General features: G+C 38.8%; 1 long non-coding RNA gene across 1 annotated transcript in view; it reads right to left on the bottom strand.

The window, feature by feature from the left end:
- LOC142873720 (uncharacterized) overlaps window positions 1-19,612 on the bottom strand; it is a 46,578-nt gene extending 26,966 nt beyond the window's left edge. The window contains exon 1 of the long non-coding RNA XR_012921673.1: window positions 19,424-19,612. This is a non-coding gene — a long non-coding RNA (uncharacterized LOC142873720). The remainder of the gene's footprint in view (window positions 1-19,423) is intronic.
- Window positions 19,613-19,981: the final 369 nt, after the last annotated feature.

Here is a 19,981-nt window from a genome sequence, read left to right as displayed (position 1 = left end):
GTTTATGTACAAGTTTTTGTCCAAAATGACAGATATTTTCATTTCTCTTGGTATATGCCTAGGAATAGAATTGCCAGGTCATGTGGTAACTCTATGTTTACTCTTTTGAGGAAGGGCCAGACTGTTTTCCAAAGTGGATCCTCCATTGTACATTCCCCCCAGCAGTGCATGAGGGTTCCAATTTCTCCACATCCTTGACAACTCTTGTTATGATCTGTCGTTTTTACCATAGCCTTCCTAGTGAGTGTGAAGTGGTATCTCACTGTGGCTTTGATTTGTTTTGTCCTGATGGCTAATGACATTGGGCATCTTTCATGTTCTCATCAGCCATTTGTATCTCTTCTTTGGAGAAATGTCTATTTAGATCCTTGGCCCGTGTTTTAATTGGGCTGTTTGTCATTTTATTATTGAGTTACAAGTATTTCTTCTTGCTTTGAGGTTGTTATTGTCTATTGGACATTTTTTGTAGCCATTCCTTTGATCTTTTGACAAATTAGTTAGCCTAGATCAACTTCTCATATGCTCTCTGTGTATTAAAAAAAAGCCAAAATATTGTTGTTCTCCAGGTGGAAACTAATTGTGGCATACATTTGTCTGTTTTGCTGTTGATTTGATGGGCCAGCATCTGGCCCCCTTCTCGTGTTTGTGAATTTACTACCTTATGAGTCTTTATAGGAAGCAGAGCCTTTTCTACTGTAGAAGCCAAGAAGGGCAGATGTATGTTTCCCAGACTCCCCTGCAGCTAGAACGTGCACACACAGTCTAGACTCAGCCAATCAGATTCCAACCTGCCATAGGCATGAGCCAGGATCTGATGGCGAAAATCAGTAGGGTACTGAAAGCAACGTTCCGGTGGTGGCAGAGCCTGTGGCTGTGCCACTGTGCTGGGGCGGAGGCAAGGGCAGCGGTGCTGAGTGCTCAGCGGCCCAGGTGGCGGTGGCAGTGGAGCGGCGGGAATGCCAGCTGAGGCTCTGTGCTTCCCAGCGGGTGTGACAGCAACATCCTCCCCAGCCTGGTTCTGGGCTGTGGCTTGGCTGTCAAACTGAGTACTGCCGGCCTTGCTGTTCTGGCCCGTTTTCTAAGCTCAGTTCTCCAACATTCCCATTCCCTGTGGTAAAGCACCCAACATCAGTAAGTTTCTTTTCGCTTTAAATTAGCATAATTGCTATCTACTGTTACAATTAAGAAGCTCAGCTGGCCAAAGATGATGTTTCTTTTCCTAAAAAATGTCTCTTGTATATTGACTCACATGCAACAGAACATTTAGAATCTAATGAGATCAACAAGCTGGGATTGTATTTAGTATGAGAAGCTCAAACAGAATCTGGGCTTTGAATGTCCTCTAACAAAGTGCCCTAGTTGTCAAAGCAACCGCTGTAGGCACCAAAGCACTCCAACCTAGACTAAACCTGGGTGGGAAAGATTTACTGTTGTTCAGAGAAACAGTATGAACACAAAGCAGCAAAACAAGGTCTTGTCTATGGTGGAACAGAGTCCTGATTTATGAATTCAAAATATGACCCTTTTAGGATCAGGAGGTGACCAGCTTCATGGCCCAGGTGAATGAAATGCTGGCACTGGCTGGGTGCTTTACAGGCAGAACTCGTGAACCTCAGGTGCTACCAGCATCCAAGATGGCCGCTAAGGACCCCAACCTCCTGGTGTTCAAGCCCTGTGTGGTCTCTTCCAACACTGAACCAGAGATGGTCTGGGTGACAAACGGAATATGGCAAAAGGGATAGTGTCTGACGTCCAAGGCGAGGTCATAAAGGGCACTGCAGCTTCCTCCTTGGCCTCGGGATCCCCGCTCTGGGGAAGCAGGCCACCATGTGGGGGAGACACTCAAGCCTCGCTGAGGGCTGGAGAGGAACTGAGGCTCCCACCATCAGCCAGAACCCGCTTTCCAGCCATGAGAGTGAGCCACCTCGGAAGAGGCTCCTCCAGCGTCCGATGGTGGCAGCCCCGGCTGACGTGTGACCACAACCCAGGAGAGACCCCAGGCCAGCAATGCCCAGCCATGCTGCTCCAACCTTCCTGACCCAGAAAAACCATGAGAGATATTAAATGATTATGGCTATTTTAAGCTTCTAAGGGTTGGGTGATTTCTTATGAAGCAATAGATACATACTATACCAACAAATAGTCCATAGGGTTCCTCTCTATTTTGAAAAAACCCACTAAATCTCACTGCATGGGCAACGAGATACTCCAAAAACTACTCATTCAGCAACTTGTACGTTTAAGAACACTGTGTTTCCAGTGTGGCATTTTACTCTGCAGAACTGGCATTTTTAAAAATAAAATCTGACTCATTTCCCGTATATGTGTTGCTGGTGGTGTTCTAGAGAGTTTTCTCTTTCTCAAGGGTTTGGGGGCGTGTAGAATCTTCCTGGTTAGTGCTGGAGCTGAGGGACACTATGAAAAGAGATGCTACTGGGAGGTAGGAATAAATGCCAAGTGTGGAAGCCACCAGATCAAGGTGAGGAATGCAGGCCTGGCCAGGGCACAAGTGGCCCCAGTCCCTTCCATGGGACTCTCTTAAGGGCTGAACCTGCTCCCATTCCTAAGACACAGCAATTTAATAAAATCCTCTTCTTACCCATCACAGTGCACCATAAGCCTGTGCTGTGTGAAGCTCGTTGATGCTCTGCCCTGGAAATTATTCACCATCCCCGGCCTGAAGAAGCCTCTTTACTCAGAAAAAAATATTTTAAAAACTTCTAAACTCTGCCAACACCATGCTTAGAAAAAATGTCAACCATGATTAAGCATGTCTTACACTGCACTGGAGTAGCTATGCAGATTGGCAAGCAGAGCTGTAATTAACAATCAAGTCAATCAACAAATATGTATTTTGTTTTTAGAAATGGACCAGTTTAGCAATGCTCTAAAACTAGCAAAACATCCTCTTTTGCTCAACAACCACACCCCAGCTACCTCACTCCCATATATTCACCTAATACTTTGTGATTGCGAAATAAACAAAAATGACACAGATTTTTTGAATGCAGTACTGAGAGTCTTTCATTCTAGCAAGGACTGGATGTGACACATTGGATATGCTCTCAAATGTTGGATTTTTCTGGAGGCTCCTGCTCCAGGATCCCCTTCCCCCACAACAGTGGTCCAAGGTTGCATTTGGCAAACCAGCAGGTGGTCCAGCTTCACTCCTTACCCCTCCACCCCCAAAGACCAGCCTGGGCAAATGGGTGAGGCTGCCTCACACACTGTTCAGCTCTGACCTTTTCTGGTGCCCCAGCTGTCTTGCTAAGGTCCCTAACGCAGGTCCTTAAGGCATTTATAAATAGTCTTCACTTGGATTCTCAAGCATTCAGCCCTTTTCTTTCTGAGAAAGAAGAGACCCTTAGGCTACTGAACCCTATAGAGCTGTGCCAAGGATAAGCATCACCCATATCTCCTGTTGTGAATTTCTCCAGCGAGACCCTTTGGAAGTTAAATGGCAAGTTCACTTCAGCCAAGCCGATGCCACACTCTCACCCACTGGAGGGAGTCCAGGCAGCCGGGACAGCATGAGGAAACCAGTCAGAGCCTCGGCAGGACCATTCATGGCTTTGTCACGCCTTGACTCCTGGACACAATGTCGGCCTCTCTTCCCCGAGGACTCTGACTCAATGCCAGCCCTCCCATCTCCATCCAGAAGGGTGAGTCTAGGTCCACCCAGCAAATGCCAGTTCACAGAAAGCTAAGATACCAATTCACCAAGAGCTGATTTGCAGAGCTCAACTTGCCAAGCAAATACTTTGCGAAACTTATCTACTTCTTGGAATGTTCAACAGGAATACTGAGCATCACTAATGGGAATGTTAAATTCTGGTAGCTGATAAGATATACAGAAAAGTATTGATACATTGCAGAAGCAGCAACCAAATATCAGCTCCCTTAATGGAAGCTTTTTAGTTGTTACTGATAGTTTGGATGAGATTGTTTAGGCTAATGCTGACTTCTTGCAAACACTTTGAGATGGAAATTTGGATTGCCATCCTGGCCTCTTCAGAACCATTCCAAAGACCAGTCACACCTCCCCACAGAACATGCCCTTATGCCTCATTTCTGTGAGATCTGCCTCTTTGGTACCCATCCCGTTGGCTCTGTCAAGGTGGGCCTTGGCAACAGCCATGACTACTTATTCTTTAGGGACAGCGGACGTAATCACAATCCTGTTCCATTGGAATATCTCCCAAATCAAGGCACTGCAGGGCCCCCACAGAAGAAAACTTGTCACCCACAAAATGACAAAGTAGGCAAAGAAATCCAAATCCATGAGCAAAAACTGGCAGATCCAAACCAACAGACACAAGAAGCAAACTACAAATTATATGGACAGCTGATAAGGACTGTAAAATAGTTATGCTTAAAATATTCAATGAAATTAGATAAGGAATAGACCAATAAGGTAAAAACAGAGTATTGTAAGAGATAAACAGAAATATTTAAAAAGTACCAAAGAGAAAATTACAGAAATGAGTAATATTTGATTTTTTTAAAAAATTAGTGATCAGGTTAAATAACCATTAGACAGCTCAAGGAGGAATTACTAGACAGGATGATACAAAAAGGGAAATCACAGAAAGACAAAATATGAGAGAGGTATGAAGAGATGTGGAGGAGAGGTTGATAACTCATGCTATACCCAATAGAATTTCGAGAAGTATGAAATACAGAGATGCGGAAAGATGTCCTTACTGTTTAAAGAGATTATGGCTGAGATTTTTTCAGAGATTAGGAAACATATGTGGCTTTACATTGAATAAGCACACTAAGCCCAAAGCAGAATAAATGGATATAAATCTGTATTTACAAAGAAAAAAATGATAAAAACTAGTTTAGTGAAAATATAAATTACCTGCCAAAGAATGGCTAGCAGATAAACAACAGTTTCCTTCATCAACACATACACTGCAAGATGATGAATTTATTAATGTATCTTCAATGTGCTCAGAAAAAATATCTTCTAAGGGGATTATAGTATTGAACATGTCCTTCTGAGCTTCTCTTCCAATATGTCTAGACATAGAAGGCCAATGTACTTACAAGGAAGCTCTCATTTGTTTTAGCATGTTCCTTTGAGGAAATGACCAAAGAGAATCCTTTCTGTGAGGGTGGAGTTGGTGTGATGGGGCTTGGTAGATCCACATTTCCTAGGGACTGTAACTCACTCCTAGAATTCTATACAAAAATAAACTAGCATTCAGGATACACCCAGTGTATCATACAGAGTGAGGTAAAATGAATTTTTTAAATATATACCAAGACAGTTTAAGGCCCAGAGATTCACCCCTGAAATAACTAGAACTAATAAATAATTTAGGAGAAAAAAAAGAAAATGATCCCAGAAGAAAAGAATGACCAATAAATTAAATTAATTAGTTAATTAATTAATTAGAGGTAAATATATTAGCTTCATAGGGCTGCCATAACAAAATACCACAGAGTTGGTGGCTTAAACTACAGACATCTATTTTCTCACTGTTCTGTAGGTTGGATGTTCAAGGTCAAGGTATCAGCAAGCTTGGTTTCTTCTGACGCCTCTCTCTTTGGCTTGCAGATGGCCACCTTCGTTCTGTGTTCTCACATGGCCTTTCCTCTCTGCAAGTATATGTTTGTGTCCAAGTTTCCTCTTCTTATAGGGACATGACATCAGTCATATTGGATTAAAGCCCACTCTAAAGACCTCATTATAACTTATTTACATCTTTAAAGAACTTATCTCCAAATACAGTTACATTCTAGGGTGCTGTGTGTTCAACATGTGAATTTCGAAGGGACACAATTCATCCCACAACAATAAATGTAAACAAAGAAATCAGTAAGATTAAATAAGTATTGAATGGTCATCGTCATCATCAGTTTGGGAGCTTTAAAAACATGGGGGAATTAAATTACTAGAAATAGTAATAGGGAAATGAGAAGGAAAGATAGTAAGAAAGTGTATAAAATTCCTAGTTTTATTCAGGAGGATAAAGATGTTGATTAACATCAGGATTTGTTCAGAAAATATAAAGTGAAGTCTGCATATTATACACTTTAGAAAAACACTGAAAGACAAGAAATATATACATAACTTTTCAAATCAGAAGGCATAAGAGGGAAGAATACCCCAATATATCTCATAGAAAAGCCATAGAAAGGAGTGGGTAAGGCAGAGAAATAGTGCATAAAGAATGAAAAATAAGATAATCATAAATCCAAATAATCACAGCAATCATACAAATCATAAACAAATTAATTTTGCCTATTAACAGAAAGACATTCAGAGTGTGCTTTAAATATTCAAATACATGCAGTTTATAAGAAACGTACCAAACATGGCACAGTTTGAAAATAGAAAAACATACACCAAGTGTATCAGACAGAAAGAAAGCTTTGGTCACAGGTTACAGAAAAGTCAACTCAAATTGGTTAATATAAAGTAGATTTATCAGCTTAGATAAACAGACATTGCAGAGGCAGGATAAGCTTGAGAGTAGGTTGATTTAGCAACAATCTCACTGAGGACCCATCTCATCCATCTCTGTTCCCCCTGCCATAGTGCCATCTTTGTTCTAAGCTTAGCTTCCCTTTGGGAGCAAAATGGCTTTATTGCACCTGTCCCACCAAAAGCCAAGGCCAAGAACAATAAAAGATAGGGGGCACAGCTTAACGAACAGGACACGAAGGCTCATTATAAAGCTATAATAATAAAAATGGGGTTGTATATGTATAGTAATGAAAAATAGACCAAATTAATAGTCCAAAGAGCCTAGAAACTACATATATGGTACTGAGACAATGGCTTTCCATGTAAAAGAATAAAATTAGATTCCTACCTCATAACACACACAAAAATAGGTTCCCGATCAAATAAAGTCTAAATATTTAAAATATAACTTTAAAAGCATGAAATTTCTGTTAGATTTCTCTTTGCTTGTTTGTTTGTAAGCAGACTTGTCATAGGCTTAAAATAATTGGTTAAAAAATGTTTTTTACTATCTTCATGGTAACCTCAAATCAAAAAACCTACAATGGATACACAAAAAATAAAAAGCAAGAAATTAAAACACACTATGGGAAACATTACTTTTAATAAAGGAAGATAGGAGGGAAGTAAGAAAGAAAGAGTGGACCATAAAACAAGCAGAAATCAAATAACAACATGGCAATAGTAAGTCCTTACTTATCGATGATAACATTGAATGTGAATGAACTAAACTCTGTAATCAAAAGACATAGAATAGCTGAATGGATTTAAAAAATCCAAGAGCCAACTGTATATTGTCTGCAGAAAACATGCTTCACCTATAAAGACACACATAGACTGAAAATAAAGGAATGGAAAAAGACATTCCATGAAAATGGAAACCAAAAAGAGAGTAGGAGTGGCTATACAGCTATCAGATAAAATAGATTTCAAGACAAAAACTGTGAAAAGAGACAAAAGGGTCATTATATAATGATAAAGGGGCCAATTCAGCAAGATGATGTAATTTTAAATATATATGCACCCAATACTGGAGCACCCAGATATATAAAGCAAATATTATCAGAGTTAAAGAGAGAGAGAGACCCCCAATACAATAATTGTTGGAGAGCTCAACACCCTACTTTCAGCACTGGACAGATCATTCAGACAGAAAATCAAGAAAGAAATGTTGGGCTTAATCTGCAGTATAGACCAAATGGACCTAATAGATATTTACAGAACATTTCATCCAACAGCTGCAGAATTCACATTTTTCTCCTCAGCTCATGGATCATTCTCAAGGACAGATCATAGGTTTGGCCACAAAAAAGTCTTAAAAATATAAAGAAAATTGAAATTATACCAAATGTTTTCTCTAACCACAATGAAATAAAACTAGAAATCAATAACAAGAGAAACATTGGAAAATACACAAACATATGGAAATTAAACAATATGCTCCTGATTGACCAGTGGGTCAATGAAGAGATTAAGAAGAAAATTTAAAAATGTCTTGAAACAAATGAAAATGAAAACACAATGTATCAAAACCTATGGGATACAGTAAAACCAAGAGGAAAGTTTATAGCAATAAGTGCTTACATCAAAAAAGCAAAAAAGCTTCAAATAAACAACCTAACAAATGCATCTCAAAGAAATAGAAAAACAGCAGCAAACCAAATACAAAATTAGTAGAAATAATACAGATCAGAGCAAAATAAATAAAATTAAAATTAAAAAATACAAAAGATCAACAAAAAAGTTAGTTTTTTGAAAGAGTAAACAAAATTGATATACCTTTAGCTAAACTAAGCAAAAATAGAGAAGACCTTATTTAGGTCTTTTATTTATTTAGGTCTTTTTATTTATTTAATAAAATCAGAGATAAAAAAGGAGACATTACAACTTATACTGAAGAAATTCAAAGGCTCATTAGAGATTACTATGAGCACTATATGATAATAAATTGGAAAACCTAGAAGAAATGGATAAATTCCTAGACACATACAACCTACCAATATTGAACCAGGAAGAAATCCCAAACCTGATTAAACCAATAACAAGTAATGAGATAGAAGCAATAACAGTGTCCAATCAAAGAAAAGCCCAGGACCTGATGGCTTCACTGCTGAATTCTGCCAAGCATTCAAAGAAGAACTAATACCAACCCTACTTAAACTATTCCAAAAAATCAAGGAGGAGGGAATACTCCCAAACTCATTCTACAAGGCCTATATTACCCTGATACCAAAACCAGACAAATACATGACAAAAAAAGAAAACCATAGGCAAATATTTCTGATGAACATAGATGCAAAAATCCTCAACAAAATACTAGCAAACTAACAACAACACATTAAAAATATTGTTCATCATTACCAAGTGGGATTCATCCCAAGGATGCAAGGATGGTTCAACACACATAAATCAATCAATGTGATACATCATATTAATAGAACAAAGGACAAAACAATATAATCATTTTAATCGATGCTGAAAAACCATTTGATGAAATTCAACATCTCTTCAAGGTTAAAACTCTCAAAAAACTGGGTATAGATCGAACTTACCTCAACATGATAAAAAACCATGTATAACAGACTTATATCTAGTATCATAGTGAATGGGGAAAACTGACAGTCTTTCCTCTATGGAACAAGAAGACAAGGACATCCACTTTCCCCACACTTATTCAAATTAGTACTGGAAGTTCTAGCTAGAGCAATCAGACAAGATAAAGAAATAAAGGACATCCAAATTGGAAAGGAAAAAGTCAAATTATCCTTGTTTGCAGACAATATAATCTTATATCTAAAGGAACCTGAAGATTCCGTAAAAAAACTAGTAAGACTAATAAACAAATTCAGTAAAGTTTCAGAATACTAAACCAGCATACAAAAATCAGTAATATTTCTATATGCCAACAGTAAATAATCTGAAAAAGAAACCAAGAATGTAATCCCACTTATGGTAGCTACAAATAAAACAAAATACCTAGGAATAAATTGAAACAAAGAAGCGAAGGATCTCTATAATGAAAACTATAAAATGTTGATGAAAGAAATTGAAGAACACACAAAAAACATGGAAAGATATTCCATGCTCATGGACTGGAATAATTAATATTGTTAAAATGTCCATACTACCCAAAGCAATCTACAGAATTAATGCAATCACCATCAAAATGACATTCTTTACAAAAATAGAAAAAATAATCCTAAAATTTATATGAAACCACAAAAGACCCAGAATAGCCAAAGCCATCCTGAGCAAAAAGAAAAAAACTGGAGCAATCACATTACCTGACTTCAAATTATACTATAGAGCTGTAGTAACCAAAACAGCATAGTACTGAAATAAAAACAGACACACAGACCAATGGAACAGAATAGAGATCCCAGAAATAAATCTATATATCTATAGTCAACTTATCTTCGACAAAGTTTCAAAGAACATATAGTGGGTAAAGGACAGTCTCTTCAATAAATGATACTAGGAAAACTAGATATCCGTATGCAGAAGAATGAAACTAGACCCTTATCTCTTGCTATATGCAAACATAAAATCAAAATGGATTAAAGACTTAAATCTAAGACCCAAAATTATGAAACTACTAAAAGAAAACACAGGGGAAATGCTTCAGGATGTTGGTCTGGGCAAGGCCTTCTAAAGGAATACCCCCAAAGCACAGACAACCAAAGCAAAATTGGACAAATGGGATCACAGCAAGCTAAAAAGCTTCAGCATAGCAAAGGAAAGAATTAACAAGGGAAGAGACAACCCAAGGAATGGAAGAAAACAACCTATCTGACAAGGGATTAATAACTATAATATATAAGGAGCTCCAACAACTCAATAGGAAGAAACCAAACAATCCCATTAAAAAATAGGCAAAGAATCTGAATAGACATTTCTCAAAAGAAAACATACAAATGGCCAAGTGGTCTATGAAAGAATGCTCAACATGGGTTAGTCATCAGAGAAATGCAAATCAAAACTACAATGAGGTATCACCTCACCCCGGTTAAATGGCTTTTATCAAGAAGGCAGGGCTGGGCATGGGGCCTGTAATACTAGCACTCTGGGAGGCTGAGGCAGGAGGATCACTCAAGGTCAGGAGTTTGAAACCAGCCTGAGCAAGAACAAGATGCCGTCTCTACTAAAAATAGAAAGAAATTAATTGGCCAACTAAAAATATATAGAAAAAATTAGCCAGGCATGGTGGCGCATGCCTGCAATCCCAGCTACTTGGGAGGCTGAGGCAGAAAGATTGCTTGGGTTTAGGAGTTTGAGGCTGCTGTGAGCTAGGCTGACGCCATGGCACTCTAGCCCGGGTAACTCTGTCTCAAGAAAAAAAAAGAAGAAGAAGGCAGGCAATAATGAGTGCTAGCAAGAATGTGGAGAAAGGGAAACCTTTGTACACTGTTGGTAGGAATGTAAATTAGTGCAACCACTACGGAGAACAGTATGGAGGCTCCTCAAAAAATTAAAAAGGAACTACCATATGACCCAGTAATCCCACTGCTGGGTATATATCCAAAGGAGGGGAATTCAGTATATTGAAAAGATACCTCCACTCCCAAGTTTATTGCAGAACTATTCACAGTAGCCAAGATTTGGAATCAACCTAAGTGTTCATCAATGGATAAATTGATAAAGAAATTGTGGTACATACACACAATGGAATATTTTATAGCCACAAAAATAATGAAATCCTGCCATATGCAAAAACAGGGATGAAACTGGAGAATATTATATTAAGTAAAATAAGGCAACCACAGAAAGACAAATATCACATGTTCTCACTCATATGTGGGAGCTAAATATTAAAATATTAAATATTAAAAACAATTGATATCATAGAGACAGAAAGTAGAATGACAGTTACCAGAGGTTAGGAAAGGTAGTGGGGAGTGAGGGATAAAGTGAGTCTGGTTATTGGTGCAAAAATATCGTTAGACAGTTAGATGTAATGAATAATATTTGATAGAGCAACAAAATGACCATAATCAACAATAAGTTAGGGTATACTTTAAAATAATTAAATGAGGGCTGGGCAGGGTGGCTCACGCCTGTAATCCTGGCAATCTGGGAGGCCAAGGAGGGCGGATTGCTCAAGGTCAGGAGTTCAAGACCAGCCTGAGCAAGAGCAAGACCCCGTCTCTACTAAAAATAGAAATAAATTAATTGGCCAACTAAAAATATATAGAAAAAAAATTTAAAAAAAAAAAAAAAATAAAATAATTAAATGAGTAGAATTGGAATGTTCTTAACACAAAGAAATGATAAATGCCTGAGGTGATAGATACCCCAATCATCCTGATGTGACTAATTCACATTGTATGCTTTTATCAAAACATCACATGTACCTTATAAAATATACAGCTGTTATGTACCCATAATTAAAAATGAAAAATTTAAAAAGCAAAATAAAATCAACATATTTTCATTAAAAAATATATATATAACTTTTAGGCTATTAGAAAAGTGAACATAGCTTTATGACATCAGGTAACAGAAAATTTTCAAAGCATAAAAATAAGAGTCCATTTAAAATTAATAGATGTGACTGCTACCAAAATTAAAATATTTTGTGACCAAAAAGTGACCAATTAGATGTTTTTTGCAATATGAAATAACAAAGAAGTCATTTCCAGAATATAAACATCTACCTCTCAATAAGAAAAATGCAGTCAACCCACTAGCCGGCTGGTAAGAGATATGAAAGGGTAATTCACAGAAGAGGAAACCCAAGTGGTCAGTTAACACATGGAAGGATGCTCAACTCACAGAAGCACTCAATTCTCAGTCACTTACAGAAAACACATCAAAATATTCTAATACTATTTCAATCTCCATGTTTTAGGAAAAATAAAAGTATGACAATATTAATATTTGTACAAATATGGGGCATATGGGAACACCTGTACATTGCTAGTGGGGGGATAAATTAGCACAGCCATTTGGGGGACAGATTTACAGTTATTAAAATTGAAAAATGCACACATTTCATGACCCAGCAAATTACCAAGGTGTCAACCCTAGAGAAACTCTTCTATGAGGTTGAGGAGAGACCTCAGCCTTGTAATAGTGAAAACATTTTTAAACAATCTAAATGTTCATCAAGAATATAATAAACAAGGAGCAAGATGGTGGACGAGAAACATGATCAGACAGAGTGTCGTTGCAGAAAAGACAGATTCTAGGAGAAAGAAGCAGGCAGAGGAGCATAAAGTGGACAATGGTCTGAAGGAGGGGTACCTGCGACCACGGGAAACTCCACGGGAGGAGGTTGTGGAAGAGAACTGGAAGCGGAGACCTCCTGAGTAGCCTGTAGACCAACAGCAAGACCCCTCCCTGACAGCTTTTCCCAGAAGCAGAGAACAGAACTTTGACCCTGCTAACAGCATTTGTGGTGCCTGAGGGCAGGCTTACCCAGCCCAGCTCCACTCAGACTCACTTCCAGACCAGCCCTCACTGAGGTGGAGAATAAAGACACACCTGGAAGTCCCAGAGCCCCACCCACCACCTGAGGCACTAGAGTGCCTCTCCAGAGGAACAAGAACTGGATACAAGACCCCAAAACAACAGTGTATCCTGCTCCTCCAAGCAAGTGCTACCTTCTGACAGGAAGGACATTCTGCACATGCTTTTCATGGCACCTACTGACTCATCATACAGGGTGTGGTCAAATCTCACCCACAAACACCACCTACTGGCTCAGAGACTAAACAGGGTGTGTTAATACCCAAATGAAAACCTAAAGGCAAGAAGCAACAACTGATCCAGATGGGAAAAAATCAGTGAAGGAACTCTGGAAACATGAAGAACCAAACAGAAAGCACACCCCCAAAGAGGAGCACCAGCCCCCTAGAAACAGACACCAACCAAAATCAGACCACTAAAATGACAGAAGAGGAATTTCGAACGTGGATCATCAAAACAACGACTTGCAAGAACAACTGGATAACCAACACAAAGAAAACACAAAAAGATTCCAGGACCTGGAACAAAAATTCACTAAAGAAATTGAAACAATGAAGAAAAGTTTAACCGAACTCCTGGAAATGAAGAATCAATTCAGGGCACTACAAAACACAGTAGAAAGCCTCAAGAACAGGGTAGATCAAACAGAAGAAAGAATCTCAGAGATTGAAAATAACACCTTCCAATTAAATAAATAAGTCATAGAGATAGAGCAGAGAAACAAGAGAAAAGAGCAAAACCTACAAGAGATGTGGGATTATGTGAAGAAACCTAATGTGAGAGTCATAGGGTTACCAGAAGGGGAAGAAGAAAACACTCAAGGGTTGGACAAGCTATTTGAAGATATAATAGAGGAAAATTTCCCAGGCCTTGCTAAAAATCTCCAGATACAAGTTCAAGAAGCTCAAAGGACCCCTGGGAAATTCAATGCAAACAGGAAGATGTCACGACATGCAGTCATCAGACTGACCAAAATATCAACTAAAGAGGCCCTTCTAAGAGCTGTAAAATGAAAGAGCCAATTAACATACAAAGGAAAGTCAATCTGAATAACACCAGACTTCTCTACTGAAACTTTACAAGCAAGGAGAGACTGGGGCCCCATTCTCACTCTTCTGAAACAAAACAATGTCCAGCCTAGAATCTTATTCCTTGCAAAACTAAGTTTTGTATATGGAGACAAAATGGAGAAATCATGACATTCTCAGATAAGCAAAGACTGGAATTCACCAAGACAAGACCAGCCCTTCAAGAAGTACTCAAAACAGTGTTACACATGGATCAGCACAATAAACACTCATGAATGTAAATCTGCTCAAAGCTAAAGATCAAAGCCCAGATACCACAATGGCTCAAGAGAGAAAACAAAGCAACAAAGTTCAACCCAACATAATGAACAGAAATCTGCCACACCTATCAGTTATCTCAATAATCGTTAATGGGTTGAACTCCCCACTCAAGAGACATAGGCTGGTCAAATGGATAAAAAAATACAATCCAAGTATATGCTGCCTTCAGGAAGCACGTCTAACCTGCAAGGATGCAGTTAGACTAAAGGTAAAGGGGTGAAGAACAATATTTCAAGGAAATGGAAGCCAAAAGAAAGCTGGCATGGCAGTGCTGATTACAGATAACTTAGTTTTTAAATCAACAACAGTAATAAAAGACAAAGAAGGTCACAATATAATGGTGAAGTGTACAGTTCAATGAGAAGACATAACAATTCTAAATATATATGCACCCAAACTTGGTGCACCCAGATTCATAAAGCAAACTCTACTTGATCTAAACAAATGGATAAACAACAACACCGTAATAGTCATAGACTTTAACACCCCACTGACAGCACAGGACAGATCCTCCAAACAAAAAATTAACAAAGAAATAATGGACTTAAACAGAACCCTAGAACAAATGGGCCTGACATTTACAGGACATTCTACCCCAAAACCGTTGAATATACGTTCTTCTCATCAGCTCATGGGTCATTCTCCAAGATTGACCATATCCTAGGACACAAAACATGTCCAAAAAATTTTAAAAAATAGAAATTATACCATGTATCTTTTCAGACCACAATGGAATAAATGTAGAAATCAATCTTAACAGGAGTTCTCATTTCTACAAAAAGTCATGGAAACTAAACAACCTTATGCTGAATGATCATTTCATAAATGAGGAAATCAAGATGAAATCAAAAGATTCTTTGAACTAAATGACAAAGGAGACACAAGTTATCAAAACCTGTGGGGCACAGCTAAAGCAGTCCTGAGAGGAAAGTTTATTTCCATAAATGCCTATATCCCAAAGTTGAAAAGATCACAAATAGACAATCTAATGAATCATTTCAAAGAGCTGGAAAAAGAAAAACAGACCGATCCAAAACCCAGCAGAAGAAGTGAAATCATTAAGGTCAAATGAGAACAAAACGAAATTGACAACAGGGAAACTATACGGAAGATTAATAAAACAAAAAGTTGGTTCTTTGAAAAAATAAACAAAATTGACACACCTTTGGCTAGACCAACAAAAAGCAGAAAAGAAAACTCTCTAATAAGCTCCATCAGGAAAAATAAAGGTGAAATTACAACTGATGCCATGGAGATACAAGATATAATCTACAAAAACCTCTATGCACACAAACTGGAAAATGTGGAGGAAATGGACAAATTCTTAGAAACACACAGCCTCCCTAGGCTCAACCAGGAAACAATAGAGTTCCTGAACAGACCAATATCAAGTACTGAAATTGAAACAGCAATAAAAAACCTTCCTAAAAAGAAAAGTCCTGGACTGGTTTCACACCCGAATTTTACCACACCTACAAAGAAGAACTGGTGCCTATCCTGCAAAAATTATTCCATAATATCGAGAAGGATGGAATCTTCCCCAACACATTTTACAAAGCCAACATAACCCTGATACCAAAACCAGGAAAGGATGCAACAAAAAAAGACTACAGATCAATATCCCTTATGAATATAGATGCAAAATTTCTCAACAAAATCCTAGCCAATTGAATCCAGGTGCTTGTCAAGAAAATAATCCATCACAACCAAGTGGGCTTCATCTCAGGAATGCAGGGATGGTTCAACATACACAAATCTATAAATGTAATTCATCATATAAACAGAGGCAAAAATAAAGACCATATGATCCTCTCAATAGACGCAGAGAAAGCATTTGACAAAATTCAACACCCTTTTATGATAAGAACGCTCAACAAAATAGGCATAGATGGGGCTTACCTAAAAACGATACAAGCCATATATTACAAACCCACAGCCAATAACACATTGAATGGGAAAAAATTGAAAGCATTCGCACTTAGAACGGGAACTAGACAAGGTTGCCCACTGTCTCCACTTCTATTCAACATAGTGCTGGAAGTCCTTGCTACAGCAATCAGACAAGAGAGTGGAGAGCAGAATTAAGGGTGTCCAAATGGGAGCAGAAGAGATCAAACTCTCACTCTTTGATGATGACATGATATTATACCTAGAAAAACCCAAGGATTCAACCAAGAGACTCCTTGAACTGATAAATGAATTTGGTAAAGTCTCAGGATACAAAATCAATACACAGAAATCAGAGGCATTCATATACGCCAACAACAGTAAAAGTGAGAACCAAATCAAGGACTCAATTCCCTTTAAAATAGCAACAAAGAAAATAAAGTACCTAGGAATATATTTAACTAAGGAGGCAAAAGTCCTTTACAAGGAGAACTATGAAACACTGAAGAAGGAAATAGCAGAGGATATAAACAGATGGAAGAACATACCATGCTCATGGGTCGGCAGAATCAACATTGTTAAAATGTCTATACTATCCAAAGTGACCCAAAGAGTCAATGCAATACCTATTAAAATACCATCATCATTTTTCACAGATATAGAAAAAATAATTTTAGGCTTCGTATGGAACCAGAGGAGACTGCGTATAGCAAAATCAATCCTAGGCAATAAAAACAAAACAGGAGGTATCAATTTACCAGATTTCAAACTATACTACAAGGCTATAGTAATTAAAACATCTTAGTATTGGCACAAGAACAGGGACATTGACCAGTGGAACAGAACAGAGAACCCAGATATAAAACCATCCTCATATAGCCAACTAATCTTCAACAAAGTCGACAAAAACATACACTGGGGGAAAGAATCCTTATTCAATAAATGGTGCTGGGAAAACTGGATAGCCACATGCAAAAGACTGAAACAGGACCCACACCTTTCACCTCTCACAAAAATCAACTCAAGCTGGGTAACAGACTTGAACCTTTGGTGTGGAACTATTAGAATTCTAGAGGAAAATATTGGAAATACTCTTCTAGACATTGGCCTAGGCAAAGAATTTATGAAGAAGACCCCAAAGGCAATCACAACAGCAACAAAAATAAATAAATGGGAGCTGATCAAATTAAAAAGCTTCTGCACAGCCAAAGAAACTGTCAAGAGAGCAAACAGACAACCTACAGAATGGGAGAAAATTTTCACAAGCTACATATCCGATAAAGGGCTGATAACTAGAATTTGTTTAGAACTCAGCAAAATCAGCAAGAAAAAATCAAACAACCCTATCAAAAAGTGGGCAAAGGACATGAACAGAAATTTTGCAAAAGAAGACAGAATAAAGGCCAACAAACATGAAAAAATGTTCAACATCTCTAATCATCAGGCAAATCAAATCAAAACTGCAATGAGATATCATTTATCTCCAGTAAGAACAGCCTTTATCAAAAAGTCCCAAAACCATAAATGGTGGCAACGATGCAGAGAGATAGGAACACTCCTACACTGCTGGTGGGACTGCAAACTGGTTTAGCCTCTGTGGAAAGCAATATGGAGATACCTTAAAGCAATACAAGTAGATCTACCATTTGATCCAGCAATTCCACTACTGGGCATCTACCCCAAAGATCAAATGACACTCTACAAAGAAGACACTTGCACTCGAATGTTTATAGCAGCATAGTTCAGAATCACAAAGGTATAGAAACAACCCAGGTGCCCATCAATACATGAGTGGATTAATAAAATGTGGTATATGTATACCATGGAGTACTATTCAGCTTTAAGAAACAATGGTGATGTAGCACCTCTTGTATTTTCCTGGATAGAGTTGGAACCCATTCTACTAAGTAAGTATCTCAAGAATGGAAAAACAAGCACCACATGTACTCACCAGCAAATTGGTATTAATGGATCAACACCTAAGTGGACATATAGGAATAACATTTATCAGTTGTGTGTGGGGGGGAATGGGAGGGGGAAGGGGGGCATGGGCAATATACGTAACCTTAACATATGTACCCCCATAATATGCTGAAATTTTTAAAAATGGAAAAAAAGGAATATAATAAATGAAGTAAAAGTGGTATATATTAATTAGCAGCAGTTAAAATGAATGAATTATATTTGTATGTCTCAACATGAATGGATCCCCTAAACCCTACGTTGAGTGAAAAAAGCAAAGTGGCAGAAATATAAAGTGAGATATCATTTATTATACAAATTTACATTATTTAAACACAGAAAATAATACTTTACATGTTTAGCAACACAGATATATGTTGTAAATATTTTTTAAAAGTAAACAAGCAAAAATACCAAATTTATGACAATAATTTATTCTGGAAAGGGAAAGAGGGAAATGGGATTGGGTAGTGACAAATGCAAGATTCGATTTCATCAGTGGGTTTTCTTTTTAAAGCTCCCTGTGGGATTAGGGTGAGACTGTGTCTTAGTTCATTTTCTTCTGCTTTAACTGAATATTCAAGACTGGGCAATTTATAAAGAAGATAATTTTATTTGGCTCAGTTTTGGAGTCTGGGAAGTCCAAGAGTATGGCGCCACATCACACTTGCCATACCCCAGGCCCTATGCGGAACTTTTTTCCCTGCTCATCTCATTAAAGCCTCACAATCTCTCTTTGGGTAGTTAATTCACAGGTGGGAAAACTGAGGCTTGAAGAGGTTTAATGACTCACCCAGGATCTAGGACATGGAGGCAGGCTTCAGACACAAGCAGGCCAGCTCTAGAGCAATCCTTTTCTGAAAGAACTGCAGGCCCATCTCTCAAGTTGGGTGGTTCAGCAGGGACAGTTATCAAGCAGGAAGGGAAGGGGAGGTATGTCCACCCCCTGCTGCACATCAGGGCCCCAGGAAAAGTATTAGAAGCCTGGGCTCAGACACCTCTTCACCTGCCAGTCTTACCCCACCGACTCCAACAAAAGGCAGCCCGGGCAAACCTCCCACAGGGACCAAGCAGAGCAGATGGCTGGTCAGCTGGGCAGACAGAGGGAGACAGTGCTCCCTGTGGTGAGGGCCTGCTCAGGGAAATGTCATGCCACCAGCCAGTCCTAAAAGTCACCCAGCACTGACATCTTCCCATAAGAGTGGCTCATTACAAAAAAGGAAGGAAGGAAGAAAGGGAGGGAAACAAAACAGCTCAAACAGCCCAAACCACTCCTCACCTGAGAGCTGTATTCAACAAAGGAAAATTAAATTCTTGAGGAAGCAGGTGCTCAGAGGGTGGGAGGATGCCATGTGGGCCCAGGAATACCCGTCAGTCTTCGGGACCCAATTAGCCTCTCTTTGGGACACTGGGCTCTTCGCTGATCCCTTCTCTGAAAAAGAGGGCCCTGTGCTTTGATCTCCTCTGCCTGCCTGCTGGTGCCCCTCACCAGGAAATGTCACCTCTGCCACAGCTCACACTGCTGCCTAGCTCATAGACCTCGTGGCTCCACAGTGGCCTCAGCTGCACTGCCAGCAGGCCTCCCAACTCTCACCCAGCTTTGACTGTGGTCCCCAGATACACGCCACACATTCTCTGAGCACCGCTGGAGAAAACTCAGCCCCAGCCTCTGTCTTGAAAGAACTTGAGATAAGTGAGGCAGGAAAACCTGCACACAAACCTACAGTACAGGGCGGACTAACACGGCCATGCAGAGTGAAAGCGATCATTTATTGTTGGAGCCTTTGCTCTGTGCTGAGCACTGGCCTAATCCCTTTTTCCATGTAGCACATAAATG

The sequence above is a fragment of the Microcebus murinus genome, chromosome 1, assembly GCF_040939455.1.
Source record: "Microcebus murinus isolate Inina chromosome 1, M.murinus_Inina_mat1.0, whole genome shotgun sequence".
NCBI classification, from domain to species: Eukaryota; Metazoa; Chordata; class Mammalia; order Primates; family Cheirogaleidae; genus Microcebus; species Microcebus murinus.
The sequence above is the reverse complement of the archived record's forward strand: the minus strand, read 5'-3'. Positions and strand labels throughout refer to the sequence as shown.